Source organism: Harpia harpyja, chromosome 12, assembly GCF_026419915.1.
Source record: "Harpia harpyja isolate bHarHar1 chromosome 12, bHarHar1 primary haplotype, whole genome shotgun sequence".
Taxonomy (NCBI): Eukaryota; Metazoa; Chordata; class Aves; order Accipitriformes; family Accipitridae; genus Harpia; species Harpia harpyja.
The window spans coordinates 37,180,020-37,194,019 of record NC_068951.1 but is presented as its reverse complement, the minus strand read 5'-3'; the positions used below and the strand labels follow the sequence as shown (position 1 = coordinate 37,194,019).

The 14,000-nt window shown below is 37.6% G+C and overlaps 1 protein-coding gene across 3 annotated transcripts in view; it reads right to left on the bottom strand.

Moving 5' to 3' along the window:
* Nucleotides 1-14,000, bottom strand: part of TBL1XR1 (TBL1X/Y related 1) — a 118,353-nt gene that overhangs the window by 32,662 nt on the left and 71,691 nt on the right. For 2 of the 3 annotated variants that reach the window (XM_052802947.1, XM_052802944.1), the window contains exon 3: nucleotides 7,222-7,289. The exons of the other annotated variant lie outside the window; for it this stretch is intronic. The gene's annotated coding sequence lies outside the window, so the exon portion shown is untranslated. The remainder of the gene's footprint in view (nucleotides 1-7,221; nucleotides 7,290-14,000) is intronic. 3 annotated transcript variants of the gene reach the window in all.

Below are 14,000 nucleotides of genomic sequence, written 5' to 3'. Positions count from 1 at the left end.
GGATTTTTTCATACAGGTGCATGGACTCCTCTTCCATTTCCTAGTACTGTCACCCTTTTACAGTTTCTATCCGCTGTACTTGCTCTCTTTCCCAAGCTGGTGATCCATCTTCTGGCTTTCGTCCCTTGACCTGACATACGATCCTGAGCCTGTGGTCACGCATTTGCCCTGGTTTTCACCTCTTCACCACGCACTGCCTACATGTGCTCTGCACTCCTGAATTCATCTCTCCAACTGCTTTCAAGAGCGCTGACTTTATCTGTACTTCCTTCAGGCATTTCTTTTCCTACGTTCTTCTTTCACTACTTTTCCATTACAACACACGAATTACTAACATTTTGCACAAATAAACTCTGGTGGTTGAAAAAAATTCAATTCATCTTCAACAACAGTGATTCCTATTCCGAATGAGCCCTGTTCATTCTATTTGTTCTTGTTTGTTTAGCCTTGTGCCGAGTCACGTCCCGTAGAGCCTGCAGGAGAAAGGCCTTTGTCTCTCTGTGTGACTCGCTTCAGTGTATTTACCGCAGTGGTAAACCCTCATTCTCGATTAGGAAGGTTTTTTTTAATGCTGCCATAACAACAAATTGAGGTGATTTGGAGTTATACCTACACAGAGTAACAAAGCACAGCAGAAATCAGAGTTAGCAGCACCTGATCAAGTGCAGAAACCGGGACAACAGCACGCCTGCCAGAGACAACCAGCATCTTCTCCTACTACCCTTCTGCACCACGCTGCTGCCATCGACAACTCATGTTAGCGTAAGGTTGGGCACCTCCTTGCTGAAGTCCATCGCATACTGCACATCAGCAATTTTTCCATAACCAAAAGACCCCAAATCTTCCTCTGTGGTGTGCCCTGGTACTCGCAAGGCTGAGCCTGTAGGGACCCAAGCAGCCCTTGCCTTGGAGATCCGAGAACATTTGGCTATAGAGCGATGAATTTTGCTAGAGTCTTAAGTTTTGAAACACTCGTCAGAGGCCACCACTGCCTCATGGTTTTGGATTGGGTCTTTTTTGTGAAATGCTAGGTTTTTATGTTTTATTAAGGTAGCTATCATTACTCGGGTAATTATAGTTTGGGGATAACAAACAATTTTTCTGAAATTCCTTTGTGAGTGCATGAAAGCTGCCAATTTTTTCCTGAGGCAGATGTTTTGTTGAATACCAACAGCTCCGAGTCCACTGTTTCTGAAAAATGAAGGATGAAACTTAAAACCCCTGTGAGAAAATACCATAGTAGGGTGAAAAAAGGGAAAGAAACCCTAACAATCTCACAGGACACAGAGAAGATCCTTCAGTTACAATTTATTGCAATTTCAACTCAGAAAAATATAAACTGTTAACAAAGAAAGATATAATCTCCAGCTTTAGTGGCCATTAATCAAGAGCAACTACATCAGAACCTGCTATTTACTGATGAGAAGGCCAGATTTATTTATTTATTTATTTATTTTAATTGGGATGAAGAAAAAGCAAACAGTGCCCTTTGGATAGGGAAAACAATGAATTAATTACACTAAGAATGCAGGGGGTTGTTGTGTTTGTGGGTTTTGGTTGTTTTTTTTTTTTTTTAAATAAAAAGACCTGATGACTTTTGACTACTTGGGACAAGGCCAATCTTACTCATGAGTTGTAGACTGATGTCAAACAGGTTGACTGGTACTTACAAATGTTAATGGTAGAAATATACTTAGCTTTAGACATGTTTTTCTCTATTAACCCAGATATTCAACATATTGAGAATCTAACTGCAGTTGGACAGCAGAATTTTGTATTGAAAATATGTGCTAACATTCATCATATTTAGTGTTCAAAGCTCTCTACAGCCATGAAACATATCCTAAAGCCTAGAATAAATTAAATGTAAACTGACAAGTTCTTTCTAGCCCCAAGATGTTCACCTAAAAGATTTAAAGATGTGTAACTCATGATTGACTGCAACATTATGCATGAATGGAGAGTTTTAAAGAAGGCTTAAGAAAGTTTACCCTCAGATTAAAAACTCAACTCTTTCCTTTACCCAAGCATTTTCACATCCAGCCCTTTTTACTAAAGCAGCCTGAAATGAGCCCGTGGGAATCTGCAGGTAAATAACCATTATCAGTTCAAGACCTTAAAAAAACAAAAAACCCCACCTTTCGTAAAACCAAAAATAATAGGTAACATGCTCCTGCAATTGGTCATACGAACATAAAAAAAAGAACAACATGTGAATCTACATTAGATATGTCTACTCCCACACTCCTCCACTACCCCTGCCTTATTAGATTGCTAATCTGCAAAACAAGACATCCTTTCCTCAGAACCGCTCCACCAATACCACCTACAACACCACTTTCTTTTGTTCCCAAATAAAACCAAATGCAACAACAGTATTAAAAAGTGCAAACCACAGCTATGAGTCTTTAAAAGCTGTCTTAGAAATGTAGCACATTTTTGCTCAAGAATAATCAAATTGCAGTGTCTGAGCTTAAAGGACAGAAATCAGTTACCAATGCAAACAAGATCAAGTGCAAAAGGGCTGTATGAAACCATTTTCACCTAGGCTTTTTTTTTTTAATTAAAGACTAATTAGCAGGGCAAACTGATTAAATCAGAGGATTCTTCAGAAAAGAGAGACGTACTAATTAAAATGAATCTAATGCTTACAAATTTATTTTGGAAAAAGAACCACTGAAGTGGATCAGAAACCAACTGTACTTACTTCAGCACCTCAAGATTTAACTTCAGGTGGACTTTGAAATTAGGTAGCTAAATTTTCCAGAAGCACCTAAATCACTTAGAAGCCTTATTGGAATTGCCTTCTAAAGAAGAACAGGATGTGAAGTACTTGCCTTTTCTGGGTACTTCCTAAGACCAAGTTGACGCGTGTCTCAAAAGCCATGAAATAAATGAAGAAACACTGTCTGACAAACATTTTTGGTATTCAAAGAGTCAAAGCTCCCCTCATCTGTTAAATTTAAATCAAGTATTAGAGTAAAAGTATAATATCCATGATCTTAGTCCTAAGGAGACTGGGCACAGCCACTCATGAACAAGACTGCCTGCAGCTGCAGACAGCATGCAATGATTCATTTGTCTTCGGCTGTGACACAGCATGATCAACGTACTTGTCCTATTTTCTATTTACAACCTAAAATAACAAAAACGTGAGACCAACACAAATTGTCATTTCTTCTTTCTCTGCACTATATACCAATCTGCAATACAGATGCAATCTATTAAGAAGTAATAGAGAAATAAAGCAACAGCAATCCAAGCAACATCTCAGAGATGCTGCACCAGCCAAGGCAGCTGGGCAATCAGGCATGTGTGCCTGAGACAGCTCTGGAAACGGCAGTCCAGTGGCAGGTTATAAAGGCTGTTGGCGTAGGTCGTGAAGGAAGAGTACTGCTTTACTCTTACTGAAATAAAAGATTGGGCGTTCCTGAGCCACCATTCTGTCACCGTTGGTCTCTCATGGCTGTTGTTGCCTCCACCACACACGGTCTAGGAGGCAGCGAGGCAATAACGTGACTTGTATAGCCCATGCCCCAGCTTCCACTGCGGGACTGGACACTCAACTACACAAGAAGTTGAGCTGCAGACACAAGACCCTTGCTGGGACACAGGTAGCTCCAACAAAAACACCTCACCCCCCAGTAACTCTGTGACAAGGGACAGATTGTTTTCCAAGCCTGCAAGTACCTCTTTCCTTAATTTATATAATTTTCAGTTTCTGCTACAATAACCACCTTCAAGGCAGACATTCGATCTCCACATCTCTACATCCTACTCTGTACCACATCTCAAAGTTTGACTGTGTAAGTTGTCATGAGCAAAAACTATACTGTCTAGGCTTTAGTGCTATGTATTTTGGCAGAGAATGTTTCCATCTATATTAGCTATACCAGAATTTCCATAAGAAATAGTATTGATTTTTCCCTTCAAGTATATGCATTTAATGAAAAACTCAGTCATGCCTCCAAAGGTTGTCTAGACATTAAGTTGGTCCCCCTTCCTGCCTTCAGCATCTGCTTATTTTTTTCTCTAAATGAAGCTGTATCAAGGGTCTTTTGTCAGAATATTAAGAATAGCATATATGCTGAGGTGATATGCCTATAATACATAGAAAAGACATGCAATACAGTCATCATCCTTGACCACATTTTCCATACCCTGCAATATATCCTTTTTTTTTAACTGGGAGTTGTTCCAGTATCTGAATTGTCAAGAGCAGTTTTTCTTCTACAAAACGTCCTGAAAAATAAAAACAAGCTTCTTTCCTTGTCTGTTGAAAACAGAATATTTTACCTAACTCAAATTATCCTCAACTAAGGACAACTTTGAATGAATGCCAAGTTCTGATACTTCATCAGTGTTTAAGTCTAGAGGCATATTTATACCGCTGTGAAGGAAAAACTCCCAGAGATCCGATGAACATGCCTGCCATAACACAGCCCCAGACAGCTCCTACACATTGTAAAGTCACCTGTACCTGTAGGAGCAATTACATTGTTGATCTTAGAAGATTAAAGAAGCGTACCAGATGTTCTTCTTGCTAATTTGGCACTGTACCGAGGGTCTGACTAGTAAAAGGAACCTGAACACATCTGTAGAGGGATACGCAATGAGTTTCAAAAAAATATTAAAAGATGGTTTAAAAGAACACTACTGCTTTTCTGAATAGCACATGGGATATAGAAAAGCTATAGCAAAGCAGCCTGTTGTATATAAAGTTTTTATTTTGCAGGGGAAGCATCCTTCAAAGCTGTATGCAAATACTTGCGTGAGTGCCTATATACACACACACACACACATAAAAACCTTAAAATTTAAAACTGTTGGCTTTATACAGTAGAAGCAGGAGAGTCTACTGAAGAAACTCTTATCACATGGGCTGAAAGTCACAAAGGATCCAATTAAGATAAAAAGTTCAAACCCAGGACATTTCCTCTTTCTGACTGCTTAGGCCAACATCAGACATCTGTTCTCACTAATTTTTTAATTAATCCCCTTTGAAGCAAACTATTCAAAACCTGAAGATACATCATCTGTCCGATAAGGATCCACCGCCCCCCCACCCCCCTCCATTAGAAGGCGGTATTTTGAATTAAACAGTCTCCTCTACTGGTGCAGCTGGAAACATGATCATAGCTTTGTGTAGAGAAAACATTTTTGCTTAGTCAAGTTAAAACATCAGCAGAGATGGAAATACACCATGTTTTATAACTGCAGGCTACTATTACATAGGCAGCTGCACTGAAATGGTCTTCAAATTGTCCCACAAATGACCTCTACTGTATCTTTTGCAGAATTAAGCAATCACAGTACCTAGTTCTGCTAGTTCAGATTCGAACAAATTAGATAGGACGGCTTTTCAAAAAAAGAAACCCACCATGTTAGGTTATCTTTACCTTACCTCAAACACTGGAATTAACAGGTACCACGCATGAAAAATTCTGCTCATCCATTTCCAGTAATAGGAGCATTATTTGAAAATAAAGAGATGATAGAGAGGAAGAAGTTCATGACTTCTCCAGATGACATTATACTTTAATAAGCACTGCACAAATAGCTCACAACATTTTGAAAATTTTTCAGTATTTCTCAGACTCCAAAGAGCTGCCATCATCTTTCTTTTCTTACAATATTTATAAAGCTGTGATGTCTTTACTTTGCAGAATTGCCGTTTAACATTCTTGAGTAATACTACTCGAAATTTCACAATGCCATTTCTCTCATATAAATCTGAAAGCCTATTTTCTTCCACTCCGAGATTTAGAAACTAAGATAAGTCTACATGCATGATTTGTGCATGCTCAAGGTATTACATACCTATAGGGCTGGAAACCATACAGTGTGAATAGTACCATGCCCAAATATTTTAGATAGACCAATCTAATGCAATGACAGCAGGGAAAATGGCTTCAGTCTTTACACCAATTCACTTGCATCTTCAAATAGCATCCTTTTGCTTCCCTAGTTATCAGCCTCCAGAGCCTTCTCAAGCAAACCTCCCCCAATATCTCCAACACAGAAGGACCTACTACTACTTTCTTAGGTTGACTAGAGAATGCCATTAAGAAGTTCTTGTGTACTCCATCACAAAAAAAAAAAGAGCTTGTGAAAGTATACATAGATACACATCAATCCAGAAGATTATTTAAACATATTCTAGTTCCACTGACTCCAATTGCTTAAGTGATTTGTTGGAGCAGAGCCAGTACAATAGTTCCCTGCAAGGGCAAGGCCATAAAGAACAGTCACCAATATCCTTCTCTAGCTTGTGGGGGTCTATTCGCGAGATAAGGTTTGTTAAAACAAACTCCCTCTGTCTTTGAGTGCCCTCTATAGACCTAAGATAGTACACAAATGGAGCAAAACTTTAAGGGATTGTGATTTCTTAAAAAAAAAAAAAAAAATTACAGCATATATTAAAAATTCTACAGATACAAATGTAGTATTGGTTATCTACTGCTGAAAGAACAAATACTCAGTTGTGCTCTTGCACAATACTTAAGCATGGCTGTTGGTAGACTGGTTCAGAATGAATTTTCCCTTTCTTAGAAAAAGCAAGGTAATCTCATCTCCCTTGTAACTCTAGCCATGGAGAAGAGATAAGAAAATATGTTTATGGAAAGTATGCAAAATCAAAAGAAACGATAGAGGGAGTACAGTTACATACATTTAAAGAAAACAATTGCAAAATCGTGACTATACATTAAATTTAAGAAGAGAAGACTAGTAAACAGCACATGGTCTGGATATTTGCCCTATGAACCACATATTCAGAATTTCCTTTAGGAAGCCCAGCCTTTAGTACTTGAAAAAAACCATACTATAATCAAAACACAGTAACTTTTCCACCTTTTTTAAAAACTGATACACACTAGGACAATAGTGACTCTACCCTTCAAGTAGACAACACAGTTTTCACAAGGCTTTTTGTCAAAAGGTCTATTTAGTAATATTTCCATGCTGTGAATTGATGTGTTACATCACAACAACTCTCAACAAAATGAATATAGATTTACACGAGACAATAACAGTTCCAAAAGGAGCTGTTAAAGACCATTGAATAAAAGAACACTTAATGTAAAGATTCAGTGGACTGCAGAAACTGAAACCTAACAAATACTGTAAACGCACGTAAATGCAATTACTAATACTAAATTGTACTAAACTCTCAGTCCACTTTTATGACAAATAAATAGATAAATCATTGAGTGTCCTTACCAGAACTACTCTCTGAAACCCCACAAAATTGTGATGTGGCAGCAGTACAGCCCTTGGTATTACACCACCTGTAACACAAACCATATTATGATAGTTTCTATCAATATTTATTTTAAAGGATGAAAAAAAGGATAAAAGCTATTTTTCTACCAGTCTTTCTACTGAAAGCATTAAAACAACATTCAGTTTCCTACTGATTATAATATATGCTTAGAAAAGAAAATAAACAAACAAAAATTAAAGACCATCTTTTGATTACTTACATGGAATTTATTTTAAAAAATTACAGGCACAGTTTCAACTCTATCCTCTTCTCACTCTTTTAGTTGAAAACAAAACCCCACCACAGAATAGAGCATTAGCTTTAAAGGAATTTCTGTCCTTTTTGGCTGCCCATATTGACAAAGGGGAACTTCATGAGAATCCAGATTAAAGTTTACAAACAGCTGAGTATTGATGCAGTAGCTTATTTTAGTGTTAGCTAAAGTATACAACTAAAATGATTCAACAGCAAGATAAAAAATAGGAAACACAACACCATGATCAAACCACCCAGTGTTTTCAAAATTGACCACTTTGGATCTGAATTTAACACCAACAAATTAAAAAGAACATGTTTTATGAAAGAATCCTTAAAATACCCTCATGGAGTTAATTACCACAAGCGATTTCAAAACTAAAACACTCCCTAGGAGTTAAGTACGTTATGCACCTGTGATCAGAACAATTACTGATCCTGTATTTGTATAACATAGTGATTCCTACCACCAATATTCATTACAGATTAAATCATTACAGAGTGGTCTTACATAAACTAAGGGATTAAGGAGAAAGGTTTGCAGGTAGGAGCACAGGAATGGTGTCTGGGCATCGCAAGAAAAGAATCCACGTATCAAAAAAATGCTGTTTGAAGCAGGACATACTTAATAGTAAAACAGATGACCCTTCCCCAAATGGAAGAGGATCAGGAAAACTGCAAACTATTTTCTAAACTCCAGCCACAAAGGCTCACAAAATACATTACAAATAACACTGAAAATTCCCAAACGCTTCCTTAAAACAAGGACTAAACCCGAGGAAGGCAACGCATGCCTTAAACAGCATGTAGCATTTAAGACTTTCCATCATCTTTAATCATTGACCTCTAAGAAACTCTCTGCTATTTAGTCTGTTACTAAGCTGAGTAAGACCTGAAAATGTTTTTTCCTTGTTTTGATTGAGGAACTGCAGAATATTTTGGTCAGCAATCATTTTCCACATTTAAATTCACAAGGGAATCAACTAAACTTCTCCTCCCTCCTTCCTGCAGAGCCTCTGACAGCTGAGTGGACATAAGTTTTCCAAAACTATGGGAAGAGCCCCGGGCGAGAGAAGGGAGAATGCCATGAATGCTGATGGCACTACACTCCTCCCCGTACAGGAAACTGCAGCATTTGTTTAATTAATATTTAATTAATATTTACATATTAACAGTTCTCCTTTTCAGAATGAGACGATACAAACACTATGACGTAGAGGTGTGAGAAGTAAATGCTACAAAGCATCACTTGGAGATCGCCAGCTTCCTCATAATAAAAGTCAGTTTATTCATTACTGCATTTCTAAGAAAAAAACTCCAGTACCACCATACTGGACTTGAAAAGCATCCTGGTCCTTCTTTGTAACACTTACTGACAGTAGCTCACAAGATAAGTGAAAAGGTCCTGACCTATATTAACGTAATTTTAATTCTCTGCTAGGCTATTACGTACTGCCTTGATCATTTCTGCGATCCTAACTGTATATATCAACTGTATTGCTAAAATTTAATTTAAAAAAAATCAGAAGCAAAGTTTAAAACACTTATAAAATTTTAACTTTAAGATCAATGATAGTGCAAAAGGTCATTAAAACGAGATGCTGATCCTGCTGGTTGAACAAACGAGGGAGCAATAAGTTTCAATGCTTACATGCTTTGACCTTTATGCATTTTACGTTTAAATTAAGTTTTTTTCATTCATTTAGAGTAAACTCTGTTTCAAGTAAATAATTGATATTACCCCCAAAATGATGCCAAACAGGAGAAAGAACCAGGAGGCCCTACAGGAGAGCAGTGCACCACCACACCCTCAACAGAAGCCTCTTTAAGAGGAATTCCTTTCCTCTCCATAATTCCCCACAGAGCATACACAAAAGCACAACATACACAGAACACTAGAAATTCATCATTGCAGTAGCCTCCCTACAACAACAGGAAAACTGTTTACAGTTAGCTAATTTGCCATGGGATGGAGAGGGCCAAGATGCACACAGCAAAAATTAAATGCACAGCCCAACTTAACAGGTCTTTTAAGAACAACTAAGCAACAAAAGTAATTTTTCAGATGGATCCTAACAGCCAGATACTTCTGCAGTCACTTGCATCATGTAATGTGACCATCAGAGAACCCCTTAAATTATATTTATCCTGGAAACGCTTTTATCCTGTTTCAAATTAATAAATAAGAGTAAAATTTATTGCATGTGCTGCAAAGACTTACACATTACACAGACAGAATATGTTCACTTTGGGGTTTTTTAATATAATTTAGTGACATGAACAGAATTTTTAGCATGTAGGATAAAAACTTCACATTTAATTATATTCCTACCAAGTGATGTGATGAAATGAAGGACATCACAGGGGGCTCACCTATAATCACAGGGTAGAATTTCCCTTACTATATCCACTCTTCAAACTTTCATTCTGCAGTAATGCTGTGGATTGCTTCATAGTTACATGCATAGTCTTCTACTTTTCTTTCTTACAAGACACCTATCTACAAGTATTTCAAAGAATCTGAGAAGGATCAAACTGCAAACCTACAGTCTCATTAAAGAAAAAGTAAGAGTTGAGCAGGAGGGGAAGGGATAAAGAGATTTACCAGCCTCAGGGAGAGGACAAGAACAGAAAACACTGAAAAAATGTGGATGATTTTGAAAACCCAACATTTTACGTGATGCTAACTGGCAAGCTTAGTGACTGTATCTGTTACTAAAATGCTCACACTCCATAAGAATTTGTGCGTCGTGAGCATGAAATCTTTGCCTCTGCGGCTTAAAATATCTATGCATTTAAAAAACGTATACAAAAATATACATTACTTCCCCATTCCAAAATTAATTAGAAAGCAGGCATTTTATCACACTACCACCAATATATGAGATGATGCTACATATAAACCTATTGCACTTGTTCTGGCACAGGACAGCAACAGAAATGGTAAATTTAAAAAGATTCTGTGAAAATGTCACTCTTTTTCTTGAAGTAGTTGTTGATTAACGTTGGCGAAGTTGGAGGACAGGGTACCCAAGAAGGCCCCACTGGATTAACCTGCCACTAGGGCGTGCTCCTTGATCAGCACCGAGTCCTATTTACCCATTTCATGGGTGGGTTTTTGTCCAAAACCTTTTTCATTTTGCTAACTGAAAGAAATACAGGGAAAAGTGTGTCTTGCACTTCTCTAAATTAAAGGAATACAGCTATCCAAACGAGGCTGACAATCTCTTAAAATTGCTTTGGTTTGCAACCCTCCCAAGCTTTTGGTCAGCAATTTCCATCATAGATTGTCCTCTTCCATGACTTGTAACTGAAATCCTTACTAGTATTAGATTGGGACTCCTTAAATTAATGCAATTTTTAAAAAAAAAATCCAAAATGGATTTTCAACAAACAAGTAACATTGCTTTTTTGAATGACTGTCTAGGGTTTTTGCTTGTTTTGACATTAAATCATGTATAGTTAGGGAAAAAAAGATAAAAAAGTAAATTATGTGCTCATAAAAAGTACTGATGTGCATTTTATAAATTGAATGTGGCCCACCAGGGAAAGAGAAATTATCTACTTTTCAGAAGTATTGTTTACTGCTGTCTCCCCTACTAGACCACCTGTTAATACTATTTGATGCTGTTTTCTTTCTGTATGATGACTATAGCAATGACTGCTACTAAGGCGGTGAAACGCATGCGTACAGAAAAAGAATTCAGTATAAACTGACATTAAACAAAAATGTAAGTCTCTCTTGAACTTAAAGCAATGCATGCATTTAGATCTTCAGAGAGCTCAATGCATGAATAAGGCCTTATTTTTAGTCCGTCCTATGAGCACAGCATAATTTCTGGTCTGCTTCTCTCTGCATTTGCATAAACCCAAATGTTACCACTGAGATATTTGATCTGCTCGCTACAACTTATTCCCTCTAATCCCTCTATTTCAAAGACCATCCAACCAACAAATGTCACCAGCAGAAAACCTGAAATACAAGTAAAGCGTTAACAAAATTAGGATTGGTTCATCTACAAAACAAGATTTGCTTTTCCATTTTGACTCTGCAAGCAGCACCACAGATCCCTTTTTGCCGCACCTGAGAGAAAAACACAACAGGAGAGGTGTCTTAGAGTAAACCAAAGTCTTGGGTTGAAAAAGTCACATTGGTGTCTTAGAATTGCTCTACAAAATTGTCCTGGTTTCGGCTGGCATAGAGTTAATTGTCTTCCTAGTAGCTAGTACAGTGTCGTGTTTTGGGTTCAGTATGAGAAGAATGTTGAGAACACACTGATGTTTTCAGTTGTTGCTGAGTAGTGTTTCTACTAAGTCAAGGATTTTTCAGCTTCTGATGCCCAGCCAGCAAGAAGGCTGGAGGGGCACAAGAAGTTGGGAGGGGACACAGCCAGGGCAGCTGACCCCAACTGGCCACCAGGGTATTCCATACCGTGTGATGTCACGGCTAGTATATAAACTGGGGGGAGCGGGGCTGGGGGGATGGCTGCTCAGGAACTAACTGGGCATAGGTCAGTGAGTGGTGAGCAATTGCACTGTGCATCACTTGTTTTGTATATTCCAATCCTTTTATTATTATTATTGTCATTTTATTATTGTTACTATTATCTTTATTAGCTTCTTCCTTTCTGTCCTATTAAACTGTTCTTATCTCAACCTGTGAGTTTTACTTTTTTTTTCCGATTCTCTCCCCCATCCCACTGGGGGTGGGGTTGGGGAAATGAGGGAGTGGCTGCGTGGTGCTTAGTTACTGGCTGAGGTTAAACCGCGACAGCAATGCAAGCAGATCTGTTTAATTTTCAAGTAGAATTGCATTGATTGCTAAATATTTTGTTGTAATTCAGAAGCTTACACACAGCACAACCAAACACAGCATCAATCATTTATCACATGCAAAGTTTAAGATCACAATTCACTGAATAATATTTATGATCACAATGTAAACATGATAAAAGTGGTACTTCCTTGATAACAGCAGACACAGTAATTTCAGGAGAGAACACAAACACTCATCACAGAATAAGACACCAAAACCGCTAATAGCCCTAATCCTGCCGAAAGGGACTCTGAGAGACACTAATCAGATACTGAAAAAATATATGCAGGGAAGCTTGAACATTACAAAACTTTAAAAGTCTTTGGATCGTAACCATAGTCAAGTAAAAAAAAAAAAAAACAACAGGAAAATTTTATCCCATAAGCTTATAGCCCAGACAACTAACATTTTCCATAAAGCTCCCCAGGTAGATGACAACCAGACATGGATTAAAATGCTACAGACAAGCAAAGCTTCAGCAGTACCGCATCTTCAAGTGTAACTGTACTATTAAACATTACTTGTTAGCAAAACAGTTATGCCAGATTCTGAAAATGAAACTATGAAGTTTAAGATCTTTATCTGTAAAACATTAATGTTCTGCTTTGACTACCTCAAGACAATGTCCCAAGTGAACGTGCATCTTTTCTTCTCTTTCTTATCCAGTCATTTCCATAATTCATCCTTTTAACGATTTAAGAAGTCATACATTACCAGTGCAGAGGATATTTTCAGAGTACGTTGATGGTGCTCAAAAAGTCTTATATTTGACTAGCTGCAAAGGGCACTTCAAGGAAGAAGCAGTATGTACACCTATATGAGCTTTGACTGGTGCATATATTGAGCAGACAGGTTTTTGAGCTTTATTGTGTTGTGCATTCTTCAGATGAGGTATGTCTTTCAAACACTAAATGAAAACACCCCAAGAATTAAAGTATTGGAGCAAAGTGACTTGCATTTCCTGTTGTCCCATTATTCTTTATGCATGGAAGACTGGCTTTTTTTCTTCCTTTCTTCCTTCCCCCCCCCCCCCCTTTTTTTTTCCCCTTTATATTTGTATTTTGTAGTGTATCTCCAAGGAGCTGATGCATATTGCTGTTTTTTCATATATTGCTTAGGTACTATCACAGGACACTACTTGTAAACATTTCTATAAAGTTACTTGGTCAGACTATTTTGGAAACAAGACACCGAAATTCTCATTCTTTCTATTTGAGAGATATTCCAATTCTTCGGCCTGATCATAATTCAAACTACTTGGCTTAAATCCTTTAAGGTTTACATGTATATTCTCAGTGAAAAAAATCAAACACAGGAATGATTTTTACCAAACTGGAGGGCAGAAGCATTTCATTTTTTAAAGGTTGCCTCCACCAGTATTGTTTCATGACTGGTGTTGCAAATGCTACAGGCACTACTTTGCATAATCATTAAAAATTATCTCTGGAGCTTGCATCTCTTTTTTTTCTGAAAAAGCAGCCTTCAAAATGTAAGCCACTCAAAAGCATTGTAAAGCTGGTCTTCTTTCTCATTCCTGAAAATCCTCAATTTTACCATTCTAAACTTTAGTACAAAAGTATCTCTTTTTTTTTTTTCCTCTTGCCATTCTACACACAATCTCTAGGAGCTTATCTTATGGCATCAACCATCATCGCTGTCACAATT